The following is a 15,516-nucleotide window of genomic DNA, read 5'->3' as shown; positions in this document are numbered from 1 at the left end:
ACCTGCTGGCCCAGAGGGAGCAAAGGGGGTCACAGACCTCTGAGCCCCTGTGACCTCCACACCCTGCCCAGTCATAACTGCAGACGACCGGGCCAGCAGACATTTCAGGAGGGCAGACTTGCTTATCTGCCCCCATTCCTCTTGCTTCACTGTCCTTTTGCATCCCCCTACCCCTGCTCCTGGGCTTCCCTTGGGCCTCCCTTGGGGCTCAGCGGGTAAAGAATCTGCCTGCAATGCAGGAGACCTGGGTTCGATCCCTGCGTTGCGAAGATCCCCTGGTGAAGTGAGAGGCTACCTACTCCAGTATTCTGGCCTGGAGAATTTCATTGACTGTGTAGCCCTTTGGGTCACCAAGAGTTAGACACGACTGAGCAACTTTCGTTTCATTCATCCCTGCTCCTGGTCCAGCCTGTCGAGCCGGCCCTCATGTTTGGGTCCGGGGGACACTGGTGACATCTGGGGACATTTTCAGTTGCATTTATGAATGCTGCAAGATATTAAATGCCAACAACGCCAAGGCTGAGAAATCCCACTTTAAGACTCTTCATCTTTTGGGGGTCATTGTTTGAGGATCCAATGGAGCCCATGGATTTCTTTCTCCCTGGGGAAGCACGCATAAGCCCCAAGTTTGTTTCACAGTGGGCAAGGTCGTGTGGCTGGGCTCTCTCCGAGGCTATCTTGTTCCCCAAACCCTCTCACTTCTTGGAATCAGAGCACACCTGGGAACGAGTCATCCCGGACATCTCTCCGCTAATCGGGCTGGTGTGGACCCGCACACACCCCGCACGCTGCCTGTGCCCAGCGGCCCCTGAATAGACCCTGGTCTCGAGCAGGGGCAGGCAACAGGCTTCCTGGGGCCTGACTCATCTCAGGGGAAAGCTCGGGGTTGCAGGGGCCATGGAAAAATCGGTAATGATCTGAAGACACCACAAGAAGATGGCTCATGCTCAGCTCCAGCTTTTCAAAATCTTGAACAATTTAGTTTATGCCACGATAACAGTTTCACCTAAAAAGGGCCCAATCAGGGACTTCCCTGGTGGTCCAGCGGTTAACACTCTGCCTTCCAATGCAGGGAGTGTGGGTACAATCCCTGGTTGGGGAACTAAGATCACCGCATGCCTTGAGATGTGGCCCCAAAGTTTTTTTTAAAAAAGGTCCAATCAACCGCTGAAAAACTTTTAAGGCAACAGAACCAAATCATCACTGACATTTGGGGTCACTGGGAGCTTGTGATTTGTATTAATAATAAGAAATACATTTTTGGCCTTTGTCCCCCGGTCCTGGCACAGGGCTCCTAAAACTCTGGGAATTATCTAAGTGGGGAGAACAGTCAAGGTGTCTCTTGTTAGGTGAATGAGGTGACTTTGCGAAGAGTGCCTCCTTTCCAAAGAGGGGCACTGCTTGCCAGGGTAACTAAGCACATGGTTAGACGACTGAAACTTTCGGTCCCTCCCCTGCCCCCGCCCACTATGTCTGGGAAAGCCAGAAGGTCTTCTGCTTGAAGCAATCACCAACAGCCAGTGATTTAATCAATTGTGCTTGTGTGATGACTCCTCCATAAAAACCCCCAGAGTCTGGATAGCTTCTGGGTTGATGAACACATGCAAATTTGGGGAAAGTGAGGCTCAGAGAGCGTGAAGTTCCGTGCCTCCCCCACACACACCTTGTCCTGTGTATCCCCCTCCATCTGCTGTTCCTGAGTTTATTACGTTTTACAATAAGGCTGTGATCTACCAGGCAACATGTTTCTCTGAGTTCCATGACCATTCGACAAATTAATAGAACCCAAAGTCATTAGAATCTCTGAACAGGTAGCCACTGGGTCAGAGCGCAGGTGACAATCTGGGCTTGCAAATGATGGCTGGAGTCGGGGGAGGGTCTTGTAGGGCTGGGCCTTTAACCTGTGCGGTCTGGAACTACCCCCAGATAGGCAGTGTCCACACTGAGTTAAGTTGCAGGACCCCCAGCTGCTGTCACAGAAGTGCTGGGTGGTGCTGGGGAAACAACGCATGCATGTTGGAACTGGAAGAAGCCTCGTCACTGATTAGTACAACTCGATCTTTCCTGGTGGCCATAACCAATGTCTTTAAGCTTGATGTTTATTTCAAAGTCAGAAGTTTTAAAGAAGATATGTGTGGTGAAGGATTTAATTGGACTTGGAAAGGCTATTCTTTCTCCTTTGTGAGCATGGCCATTCCATTATCATATGAGCAATAATGACATATGACTGAATATTCACATCACCAGTGAGAATGTCCTGAGAGCCAGACTCTAAGTTAAGTCCTTCAGGATACCCCGTGATGTACTGACTTGTTTCCCAGGTGGTTCAGCAGAAAAGAACCCACCAGCCAATGTAGGAAGTGCAGGAGACCTGGGTTCAATCCCTGGGTGGGCAAGATCCCCTGGAGGAGGAAATGGCAACCCATTTCAGTATTCTTGCCTGAAAAATTCCATAGAGGATAGAGGACCTTGGTGCTACAGTCCACAGGGCTGCAAAGAGTTGGACACGAATGAGCAACTGAACATGCACACTGTCGAGCAAATACTGTTGGTATCTCTGTTGCACAAATGGTGAAACTTCATGGCTGTTGGTGTTCAGTCATTTGATTTTGTCTGATTCTTTGCCACCCCATGGACTATACACTCCAGGGAATTCTCTAGGCCAGAATACTGGAGTGGGTAGTGTTTCCCTTCTCCAGGGGATTTTTCCGACTCACCACATATTGTAAGATTAAACTTGAGAATTCTTGTTTTTTATTTCATTTCAAACAGCCTTTGGGTATCTGAAAGGACAGTGTAGGTACTTTCAAGATGTCTTCTGCAAAACAAAGCCCTTTTGGCAAATATGCTCATGATATCCAGGTAAGTGTTGCTGTTGTGTCACATCTCAGCCAGAAGGCAGATCCTAAGCTCTTCCTCTGGCAGAAACAAATTCACAAAATAAGCCAGGAAAGACAGCTGGAGAAACAAACCACACCAACAACTGGAAAAGCATTCCTCATGAGACAAAGCTAGAGAAAAACCCAACATCCTGGTGGCCCAAAAACCCTCTTGGCAATGAATGTTCAGTAAGGAAGAGATGAAACATATCAAGTTCTAAGGAGAGGAAATGCCCATGGCCAGTGTAGTTTAGAGATGGCCTGACTGCTCAGATGTAGACACACACCAATGTAAACCCTTTGCAGACAGGAGTGATGGTCATCACCATAGTGTTTACTCTGGTGACAACCTGCCCTGGGCACCACATAAGACAGCAGACCTGATGCTCTTCCTCTGCCCCCACACCATTCACTCCTGAAGGCAGCTCAGGCGCTATCGTGCCCTGCCTGCCTGTCTGGCTCGTCCATGAGCTGTGACCACCTCCAGGGAAGGACTCTGCCTTCTCTTCTCTCTGCACCATGAACCTGCACACAGGGGGCCTTCAGAACCTCAGGAGATTCACCACACCCCAAGTATAGCCAGAACCCTCCCCAGGCATTAAAACGGCTGTGGAGTCACTTTGGCCCAAGCCCTGGTTACGGATCCCTGGAACCTACTACAGCCTCTACAGTGTGAATAATCAGGTCCTTTATGCACAGATTCCCAGCTGTGAGATCTGAGCTTTGGATTCATTGTCAGCTCTGTCCCTCCCGTGGCAGCCAGGTGGGCCGTGATATAAACAAAGGAGCTCATGAGCTGAGTTTCAAGGGAGGCATTGAAAGGACAGTGATGGATGGAACCTGTTACAAACTGAGGGAGGGTCCCTACATGTCTCAGAAGAGGCCTCTGGTGTGCAGGTGTGGAGGAGGGCCCCCACACTGCAAAGGAAAGAGAGGTACTCAGGGGCAAAGGCTCGTGGCCTCTCCTGTAGCAGCTCCAGTTGGTAGCTCGTGCACAGTGGACAGCCAATGTGGTCACATGAGTGTGACTCTTATTCCCTCACAAAGCAAGAGAAAGGGGGCAGGGTGTGGGAGTACCTGGAGGGTGTGGTGGGGTGGATGAAGGGAGGTGTCCTTCCTCTCTTCAGTGCAAATTGCTTTTGTGAGTCTCAGAGCCGCCAGAAGGCAGTCAGCAAATCAGGTCCCCACAGTATCCAGTGTGGGCTGGGTGCCTTAGCCCCTGTCAAGCCACACCATATGGCTTCCCTGAGTTCTAACAGCAGGATCTGGGGATTTTGTCTAGGTACACACTTCCTTGCTGTAGCTGTGTTACCTGTTACCCCCTTCTTTGAGCCCCAGTTTTGTCCTCTAGAAAAAAGACATCGATTGCTACCTTAGCAGGTTGCTACCTTAATCCTGTGAAGACTAATTAGGGTAATCCTACAATTAATAGCTCGCCTTAAGAGATATCAGTGAATAGCTGGCCTTAAGAGATACTGGGCTTCCCTGATAGCTCAGCTGGTAAAGACTCCTCCTGCCATGCAGGAGTCCCCAGTCTGATTCCTGGGTTGGGAATCCTGATCCACTGCAGAAGGGACAGGCTACCCACTCCCGTATTCTGGCTTTTCTTGTGGCTCAGCTGGTAAAGAATCTGCCTGCAATGTGGGAGACCTGGGTTCAATCCCTGGACTGGGAAGATCCCCTGGAGAAGGGAAAGGCTACCCACGCCAGTATTCTGGCCTGGAGAATTCCATGAACTCTATAGCCTATGGGGTCACAAGAATCTTCCACGAATGAGGGACTTGCACTTCACTTTCAAGACATATGACCTGAATCCAGATTAAACTGGAGTCTCCAAGTGTCATCTGGCATTTCTTCTCTGAAGCCAGCCAAAACCCACACAGTTGCATTTCCAGGGTCTCCACTTAGCCAGCTGGACAGAAAACCCAGCGTGGTTCAAACAAGCTGACAGACAAGCAGGAGAAGACTCACAGGCAGAAGGCTTCCCTCCGGTTTCAGGTGGAGCTCCGGGACCACAGCAGGAACCGGCGCTCTCAACCGCTGGGCTCAGCAGCGGCCTCATTCTCAGGCCAGCAGCTCTACCCTGAGGGGCTCAGGAAGGCCACCAACCGCCCCAGGCTGACCTCACGCCCCTCCCACTGCTGTAGCCTGACCTCACCCAGCCCCACCCCTTCTGGCAGAAGGCCAGCTCCTCTTCCCTTGATTCCAGCGTGAGGCCCGGCCCTGGGCCCCGATTGGTCATCGCACCAGTCCTGAGCCAATCACGGTGGCCAGGGGGGAGAGAACACACCGATTGGCCAGGGCCAGGTCATGGGCCCATACTCTCCAGGACACGTGTGAGGTGCTGCCCCTGTGTCCGCGGTGGAGACAATGCGATACCCCCAGAGCAGAGCTGAGAGTCCAGTCACTGTGTCCATGTGCTCAGTGTCCTGGGACGTGCCTGCTCATCCTCTCTCCACACCACTTTGTCCTCTGCAGGCACAATACTCATGACACACCTCTAACCTTCCCAAGTGCTGTTTCACGCACCCACATTCAAGGGAGCAGGTCCTCCTGTTGGAAGATAGGTTTGGAGATCCTCTCTTAACCTCTGGCCTTGTTTCTTCTGTCATGGTAGAATAATTTATTCATTCTAAAAACCCCCACAAGCACCACCACAGGCTGCTTTGCGTATTCAGGATTCTTAGCTGTTGTGAGTGGAGGACATGGCCCACGGGCCTCCCAAAGGGAATGAATTTTGTCCAAGGAAGCACCTGAGAGGCTAAATCAGTGAATCACTTTGCTTTTGCTTTTTTAAGGTGTACACCTTAAACAAACAAATTATTGTAAATCAACAATATCTCAACTTAAAGAAAAGATATTCCTTCATCAAAAATTGTTCAAAATTTTGTAAAATTTTTCTTTCAATTGTTGGTTCTTCAGTTCAGTTCAGTCACCCAGTCGTGTCCGACTCTTTGCGACCCCATGAATCACAGCACGCCAGGCCTCCCTGTCCATCACCATCTCCCGGAGTTCACTCAAACTCACATCCATCGAGTCCATGATGCCATCCAGCCATCTCATCCTCTGTCATCCCATTCTCTTCCTGCCCCCAATCCCTCCCAGCATCAGGGTCTTTTCTAATGCGTCAACTCTTTGCATGAGGTGGCCAAAGTACTGGAGTTTCAGCTTTAGCATCATTCCTTCCAAAGAAATCCCAGGGCTGATCTCCTTTAGAATGGACTGGTTGGATCTCCTTGCAGTCCAAGGGACTCTCAAGAGTCTTCTCCAACACCACAGTTCAAAAGCATCAATTCTTCGGCGCTCAACTTTCTTTACAGTCCAACTCTCACATCCATACATGACCACTAGAAAAACCATAGCCTTGACTAGACGAACTTTGTTGGCTAAGTAACGTCTCTGCTTTTCAATATGCTATCTGCTGCTGCTGCTGCTAAGTCGCTTCAGTCGTGTCCGACTCTGTGCAACCCCATAGATGGCAGCCCACCAGGCTCCCCAGTTCCTGGGATTCTCCAGGCAAGAACACTGTAGTGGGTTGCCATTTCTTTCTCCAATGCATGAACGTGAAAAGTGAAAGTGAATTTGCTCAGTCATGTCCAACTCTTAGCAACCCCAAGGACTGCAGCCTACCAGGCTCCTCCATCCATGGGATTTTCCAGGCAAGAGTACTGGAGTTGGGTGCCATTGCCTTCTCCAATATACTATCTAGGTTGGTCATAACTTTTCTTCCAAGGAGTAAGCATCTTTTAATTTCATGGCTGCAATCACCATCTGCAGTGATTTTGGAGCCCCCAAAAATAAAGTCTGACAGTGTTTCCCCATCTATTTCCCATCAAGTAATGGGACCAGATGCCATGTTGGTTCTTAGTATGTGTCTAATTGGTTTGGTGGTGTTTTGTGAGGTAGGGATCCAACTTACTTTTCCATATGGATACCAAATTGTCCCAATGGGACGATTCCTTTGTCCTTTCTCCTGGAAATGTCCTTTCTGGGTTTACATATTAAGAAGCTTTTTTTTAAATGCCAAGTATCAAGAACTTCAGAATTTTTTTAATTTGTAGAGCACCCCAGAGACATGTTTCCATTTCTGTGTCTTCTCTTTGCATTTCACCATTGCCAGTTTCTAGTATACACAAGTACCCTCAGAGGGTTCTCTGTAGTGAACCGTGTATGTTTCTGTGAGAACAGAGGATGTGAGCATGGAGGAGGGTCTGAGTCCATAGTGACCATGTAACTAGGCTCAGCAACCCCAATATTAAGTCTGGCTGAGACTTCCTAAGGCAAGGTCTGTGTTTCTTCCTCTCGGTGTCTGGATACGGAAAACGATGTTGGTGGATTGGGACTTGGGTCTCTGGGTCCAGCAGTGTAGAGATATACGCATAGCCTGCTTTTCCATTATATTTTCCTCCTGTGGGCTCTGCTGAGATGGTGTGGAGATATTTCTGCTAAAGGCTTGAGAGGTAGTCAATCCTTCTGCTTCTCATCCCCTGCCTCATCTGTACTTCTGTCATTTTTTTTTTATATAGCTAATTTTCAATGTTGTTAGTCCTTGTGTCATTCTGACACTCAGGCACCTGTAGTTTAATAGACCTCCAGCTCCTGAGAGCTTTTTGCCTGGTGGAGACATGGAGAACTCAGGGAGCAGCACCACATCACACTGGAGCCTGGACCAGAGAGAAGGTTCTTGCCAGGAAGGCTCCATCCCTGCTGTGGGGGGTTCGGAGTTATCACTTCTGATTGTGCATCCACCGGGGCCTCGGTGCAGGCCCCACTCTGAGATCTGGAAAGGAGGTGGCTTCCCTCATTGACACAGGACTAGTACTTTTTGTCCTCGTCCTTGTCCAGTCCCGTTTGGTTCCCAGGCTCTACCCTTAACCCTCACCCACCGGATCAGGAGAGCCCCGTTCTAGAGGAGTTTCATACAAGGAGAGACTCCTGGAGACACTCTAACCCCCAGGCCTAAATAAGCATCTCCTTGGAGTTTCACAGCCCTGGAAGGAGATACTGGGTTTGTGTCCATTTTACAGTTGAATATGTTGAGCCTCAGATCATGGTGCAGTTTGCCCTGGGTCACTCTGCAGGTCAGTAGGTGAGCTGGGATTTGAACCCAGACTCTATGTCTTGGAGCCCATAACTGTACAGGTGTTTCTGCCCCTCGGTTAAATTTATTTCAGGTTTTTTTTTTTTTTTTTGGATGCATTTGTATATGGGACTGTTTTGTTCTCTCTCTGATGGTTCATATCTTGCTATATTGCTGAGTTTACTAGTTTTGATAGTTGTTACTGGTGGAGTTTTTAGGGTTTCATATAAATCCTGTCGTAATCGAATAGTGACAGTGTAACTTCATCTGCTCCAATGGGGATGCCTTTAATTTCCTTTTCTCGCCTAGTTACTCTGGGTAGGACACTTCCACTACTATGTTGAACAAGACTGGGGAGGGTGGACATCCTTGTTCTTTCCTAATCTTTTAGGAAAATCCCTGTTGGCTCAGATGGTAAAGCGTCTGCCTACAATGTGGGAGACCCAGGTTCGATCCCTGGGTTGGGAAGATCCCCTGGAGAAGGAAGTGGCAACCCACTCCAGGACTCTTGCCTGGAAAATCCCTGGTAGGGGGGTCGCCAAGAGTCGGGCACAACCGACGGACTTCACTTTCACTTTTCACCTCTTTGCCACTGAGCTGGATGTTAGCTGTGGGCTTGTCTTATATACCCTTTAGTATGTTCCATGTATAACCACTGTATTGAGAGATTGTATCAAAATTGATGTTACCCTTTGTCGAAAGCTTTTTCTGCAATTATTGCGAAGATCATGTGATTTTATTCTTAATTTTGCTCATATTGTGTATCACAGTGATTGATGTACAGATAATAAATCATGCTTGAAGGCACGGAATGACTTACATTTGATCATAGTGTATGATTCTTTTAATATATTCATCAATTTGGTTTGCTAATATTCTTTTGAGGATTTTTACATCCATGTCCACCAGGGTCAGGGTTCTCTGGTGGTTCATATAGTAAAGAATCTGCCTGCAATCCAGGAGACCTGGATTTGACCCCTAGGCCAGGAAGATCCCCTCAAGAAAGGAATGGCTACCCACTCCAATATTCTTGCCTGGAAAATTCTCTGGACAGTGGACCTGGTGGGCTACAGTCCATGGGTCACAAATAACTGGACATGACTGAGTGATTCACACTTACAAGACTGCTTCTTGACATTCTTAATATCTAAATTTAAGATTTTATCTCAGTCAAAAATTACAGTCAAAGGCAAAATGTCAAAAGTCCAAGAGTCCTTAGAAATAAATGACAATAAGGCATAACAGATGAAAGCAAGAAGGACTCCACATAATTTACTTTTCATAAGAATTTTAGATCTTCAGAGGAATTCTCCTTAAGCTGAATTAAAATGCAAGCTTTAGTTTACAATGGAAACCTTTTTTGGTATTACGTTTCTGTGTGGAGACTGAAATTTCATTATTTATGTATGATATCTTAAACAATGCTTTGTGGCTATTAAAATCATATTTTCAAAACCTTTAATGACATTTCTAAGCACTTATAGTGGAAAAATAACTAGGAATAGAAGATGATCCCATATAGCTTTAGATGACAGTACAGATGTGTTGAATGATAGTTTTCAGATTGTATTTATTTTTAATCAATGAATAACTACTTTACAATGTTGGTTGGTTTTCCTCATACAACAACACAAATAAGCCATAAGGATATTATCCACTCTTTGGTGAGCCTGCCTCCCACTTCCCGCTATCCCACCCTCTAGATCGTCACAGAGCTCCATGCTGGGCTCCCTGTATTATATAGCAACTTCCCACTAGCTAGCTATTTTGCATATGGTAGTGCCTATGTTTCAATGCTACTCTCTCAATTCGTCCCACCCTCTCCTTCTCCAGCTGAGTTCACGAGTCCTTCCTCTACATCTGTGTATCTATTCAGTTCAGTTGAGTTCATTTCACTGGCTCAGTGGTGTCTGACTCTATGCAACCCCATGAACCACAGCACGCCAGACCTCCCTGTCCATCACTAACTCCGGGAGTTTACCCAAACTCATGTCCATTGAGTTGGTGATGCCATCTAACCATCTCATCCCCTGTCATCCCCTTCTCCTACCTTTAATCTTTCCCAACATCAGGGTCTTTTCAAATGAGTCAGCTCTTCGAATCACATGGCCAAAATATTGGAGTTTCAGTTTCAACATCAGTCCTTCACACCCAGGACTGATTTCCTTTAGGATGGACTGGTTGGATCTCTTGCAGTTCAAGGGACTCTCAAGAGTCTTCTCCAACACCACAGTTCAAAAGCATCAATTCTGTGCTCAGCTTCTTTTTATAGTCCGACTCTTACATTCATACATGACTACTAGAAAAACCATAGCCTTGACTAGACAGACCTTTGTTGACAAAGGAATGTCTCTGCTTTTTTAATATGCTGTCTAGGTTGGTCATAACTTTCCTTCCAAGGAGTAAGCGTCTTTTAATTTCATTCCTGCAATCATCATCTGCAAGGAAAGATATAAGCATCTGAATGCAGAGTTCCAAAGAATAGCAAGGAGAGATAAAAAAGCCTTCCTCAGCGATCAATGCAAAGAAATAGAGGAAAACAATAGAATGGGAAAGACTAGAGGTCTCTTCAAGAAAATTAGAGATCCCAAGGGAATATTTCATGCAAAATGGGCTCGATAAAGGACAGAAATGGCATGGACCTAACAGAAGCAGAAGATATTAAGAAGAGGTGGCAAGAACACACAGAAGAACTGTACAAAAAAGAGCTTCATGACTCAGATAATCACAATGGTGTGATCATTCACTAGAGCCAGACATCCTGGAATGTAAAGTCAAGTGGGCCTTAGAAAGCATCACTACAAACAAAGCTAGTGGAGGTGATGGAATTCCAGTTGAACTATTTCAAATCCTGAAAGATGATGCTGTGAAAGTGCTGCACTCAATATGCCAGCAAATTTGGAAAACTCAGCAGTGGCCACAGGACTGGAAAAGGTCAGTTTTCATTCCAATCCCAAAGAAAGGCAATGCCAAAGAATGCTCAAACTACCGCACAATTGCATTCATCTCACATGCTAGTAAAGTAATGCTCAAAATTCTCCAAGCCAGGCTTCAGCAGTACATGAACCGTGAATTTCCAGATGTTCAAGCTGGTTTTTGAAAAAGCAGAGGAACCAGAGATCAAATTGTCAACATCCGCTGGATCATCAAAAAAGCAAGAGAGTTCCAGAAAAACATCTATTTCTGCTTCACTGACTATGCCAAAGCCTTTGGCTGTGTGGACCATGATAAACTGTGGAAAATTCTGAAAGATATGGGAATACCAAACCACCTGATCTGCCTCTTGAGAAACCTATATGCAGGTCAGGAAGCAACAGTTACAGCTGGACATGGAACAACAGACTGGTTCTAAATAGGAAAAGGAATACGTCGAGGCTGTATATTGTCACCCTGCTTATTTAACTTCTATGCAGAGTACATCATGAGAAAAGCTGGGCTGGAAGAAGCACAAGCTGGAATCAAGATTGGCGCGAGAAATATGAATAACCTCAGATATATAGATGACACCACCCTTATGGCAGAAAGAGCAGAGGAACTAAAAAGCCTCTTGATGAAAGTGAAAGAGGAGAGTGAAAAAGTTGGCTTAAAGCTCAACATTCAGAAAACGAAGATCATGGCATCCGGTCCCATCACTTCATGGCAGATAGATGGGGAAACAGTGGAAACAGTGTCAGACTTTATTTTTGGGGGCTCCAAAATCACTGCAGATGGTGATTGCAGCCATGAAATTAAAAGACGCTTACTCCTTGGAAGGAAAGTTATGACCAACCTAGATAGCATATTGAAAAGCAGAGACATTACTTTGCCAACAAAGGTCCATCTAGTCAAGGCTATGGTTTTTTTAGTGGTCATGTATGGATGTGAGAATTGGACTGTGAAGAAAGCTGAGCACTGAAGAATTGATGCTTTTAAACTGTGGTGTTGGAGAAGACTCTTGAGAGTCCCTTGGGCTTCAAGGAGATCCATCCTAAAGGAGGTCAGTCCTGGGTGTTCATTGGAGGGACTGATGCTGAAGCTGAAACTCCAATATTTTGGCCACCTCATGCGAAGAGTTGACCCACTGTAAAAGACTCTGAGGCTGGGAGGGATTGGGGCAAGAGGAGAAGGGGACGACAGAGGATGAGATGGCTGGATGGCATCACGGACTCGATGGACATGAGTTTGGGTGAACTAGCGGAGTTGGTGATGGACAGGGAGGTCTGGCGTGCTGCGATTCATGGGGTCGCAAAGAGTCGGACATGACTGAGTGGCTGAACTGAACTGAACTCAACTGAATGTGCTGAGTGTGCTATATCTAGATGATGGAAAAACAGTGAGGGTTCTATATATATGTATCATTTTAATCTTCTGCAGCAAATATGTCTAACAAAACATATAATAAATATTATTTTAAAATATACAATGTTTGACCCTGTTTATAAGAGAGGTCTTTTTAATATGATTAAATTTACTTTAGTGTAATTATTTCTCCCAGCAAACCAAATGCTTGTAAGCAAGCATTTCCTTGAACAATGCTAATTTTTTTTTTAAACATGAACTAATCTTTTTTTATTTTTTCACGTATTGATTTATTTTTGGCTGCACTGGATCTTATTGCTATGCTCAGGCTTTCTCTAGATATACTGCATGGGCTTCTCATTGATGTGGATTCTCTTGTTTTGGAGCATGGGCTGCAGAGCGTGTGGGCTTCAGTAGTTATGGCACACCGGCTTAGTTGCCCCATGGCATGTGGGATATCCCTGGACCAAGGACGGAACCTGTCTCCCCTGCATTGGCAGGTGGATGCTTAACCACAGGCCCAACATGGAAGTCCTAAAGAAAAAAAAATTTTTTTTGAAAGGGGAATTCCAGCCAGTTTCTACATCTGCAGTAATCACAGTGATTCAACAGTAACAGAGTGAATTTATTCAATGGTCCCATACACTGAGCATCCAATGTCCATGACCTTAATCCTCATTTGTTGCTGTTGTTCCATCACTCAGTTGTGTCCGACTCTGTTACCCCATGCACCGCAGCATGCCAGGCTTCCCTGTCCTTTACTATCTCTCAGAGTCTGCCCAAACTCATGTCCACTGAGTCAGTGATGCCATCCAAGCATCTCATGCTCTGTCACTCCCTTCTCCTCCTGCCCTCAATCTTTCCCAGTATCAGGGTCTTTTCCAATGAGTCAGTTCTTCCCATCAGTTGGCCAAAATGCTTGTTGTCCAAAGGACTCGCATGAGTCTTCTCCAGCACCTCAAATGATCTAGAAAAATAATTAGGATGAAATTATTGCCATTTTAACCATCTCCTGAACGTGCCTTGCTTTATTTTAGAAAACTCATTTCCAGATTTCCTGCTTTTGCTTAGAAGAAGGTAGGAGAGCAGGCTGACCAAGAAATGCATCCTGGCCTAGGTCTCTAGCTAGGAACTGGGGTTTCTTTTGTGGGGTGAGAAGGTGGAGCTCTGCAGAGCCTTTGTGTAATTGTGGCTTTATAGGGTAGTCACGGGTCTAGAACAAGCTTGACTTTCGGCCAAAGCACCTCATGTTATTTTCAACTATTATAAAAGGAAATGAAAGGGAATAAGATGTAGTGTTCTGGTGCTATACTCTGTTTTTTAAAAGCAGGATGGTTATGCAGAGTCTTTGAGCACAGCACAAAGGTTTTCTTATTTATTTATTTCCTCCTCCTATTTATAGGCAGATCAAATTCTTGAGAAATCTAGGTAAGGGGCCGAAGTTGAGGTTAATTGGTGTGAAATCCAGGAGAACTGGAGGAAGCCAGGAAGATGGAAGAAGTGGATGGGGCTGCAATCAGTAAAACCGGCACCCTCCTCCTGCAGCACACCCCTCTGAAGTGTAACCCACGGCGCTTTGTCTTCAGTCAGTCCCTCCCGCTGGCCCCACGAGGACAGGAGAGCGATCAGCTTTGCCCACTGAGCACAGGGGTGGTTGGCCCAGTTAATCTGCCCTGTGTTAAGAAATTGGGCCTGCAGCCCAGCACACAGGGCACCAGACCCATTCATTCTGCGTGTTTTGGCAAAAGTGGCTGAGGATGACAGTCCAACAAATACCAAAGCTGCTTCTGTTTCCAGACTCATTCCTGAGTGCATTTTCTTTTCAAGTATAATCAGGCTCCCTCCTGATTGCACTTTGTCTCAGATTGCATAATAAACATGCTTTTGTTGAAAAAATTGCTTTGCATTGTCACTTCTGAACTATGTTGATAATATCCTATCTGACATAGCAACAGAGTTTGGTTTTTTGTTTTTATTTTCACTCAAGAAGGGTTCTGTCTTCAAAAGACAGAAGAATGACCTGAGAAGTGTCACTCTTTTGGAGGCCAACGCTAAGGTGAAGGGTATTGCAATATCCAGGGAGAGGAAAATTCTAAAAGATGAACTTCAATAAGGTACTTTTGAGCATATTTTCCATGGGGTTTTAGTAGATGAAAAAGATCCAAATATGGAGAAGGAATGGCAGCCCACTCCAGTGTTCGTGCCTGGGAAATCTCATGGACAGAGGAGCCTGGTGGCCTATAGTCCATGGCATCACAAAAGGACAGACACAACTTAGCAACTGAACAACAACAATACAAAATCAGCAGATTGTGATTTGGGGAAACACTGCTTGATGGAAATGTGGAATAAAATGGAGAGCGAAGTGACCTAGCAATATGGAGCATAGAGTTTTGGAAGAAATTAAGAGTGTATAGAATAATAGTTGCAAATATTCAAACAATAGTCTGTGGCTAAAGGAAAAAAAGAAAAACATCCAAATAAAGAAAAGCAAGTATTTGTAAAAACAGTTAAAGATCAAGCTTCTGAAATTCAGGTGACAATGATGCTCACTGAGAGTTGTAAGCTATGAGGTCTTCATCACAGAAATCTTCTTCCTATCACCAGGGTGTGTATAGAAGGAGAAAAGCCCATGGGGATATCGGCTTACATGAACTGGGGGAATCTTAGATTGATTTTCCGGCAGTGCCAATTAGTAGAGGCCCATAATCCACAGGCGGTTTCTCAACAAGACTTGGTTCACATGACTGTTCAGATTGCCTGAGGAATGAGCTGTCTGTCCAGTAGGGAAGTCATCCACCAAGATGTGGCTGTTAGGACCTGTATCGCTGAGGATACACTTCAAGTTAAGATCGCAGACAATGCTGTCTGCAGAGACTTGTTCCCCGTGGACTATGTCATTGCCTGGGGGACAATGAAAACAGGCGGATTTGGTGGATGGCTCTTGAAAGTCTGGTTAATAATGAGTTCTCCAGGGCCAGTGACCTGTGGGCCTTCAGAGTGATGCTGTGGGAGCTAGCTTTTGACTCAGGGCCAAATGCCCTACGTGGACATGGACCCCTTTGACATGGCAGCGGGCCCTAAAAGACGGTTACTGCGCTGTCCTGAGGACCTGTTTGCTGTGCTGGCTTGTTGCTGGCCCTTCGATCTGGAAGGGAGAGCCCAGTTCTAGCAGCTGGTCATGTATAGCCACCTCTGCCATGTCCTGATGATTACAGATGAGTCACTAATTGCACCACATGTTCAGCTATATATATTGAAAGAAAAAGATCAAAGAAT

Source organism: Bubalus kerabau, chromosome 4, assembly GCF_029407905.1.
Source record: "Bubalus kerabau isolate K-KA32 ecotype Philippines breed swamp buffalo chromosome 4, PCC_UOA_SB_1v2, whole genome shotgun sequence".
NCBI classification, from domain to species: Eukaryota; Metazoa; Chordata; class Mammalia; order Artiodactyla; family Bovidae; genus Bubalus; species Bubalus kerabau.
The sequence above is the reverse complement of the archived record's forward strand: the minus strand, read 5'-3'. Positions refer to the sequence as shown.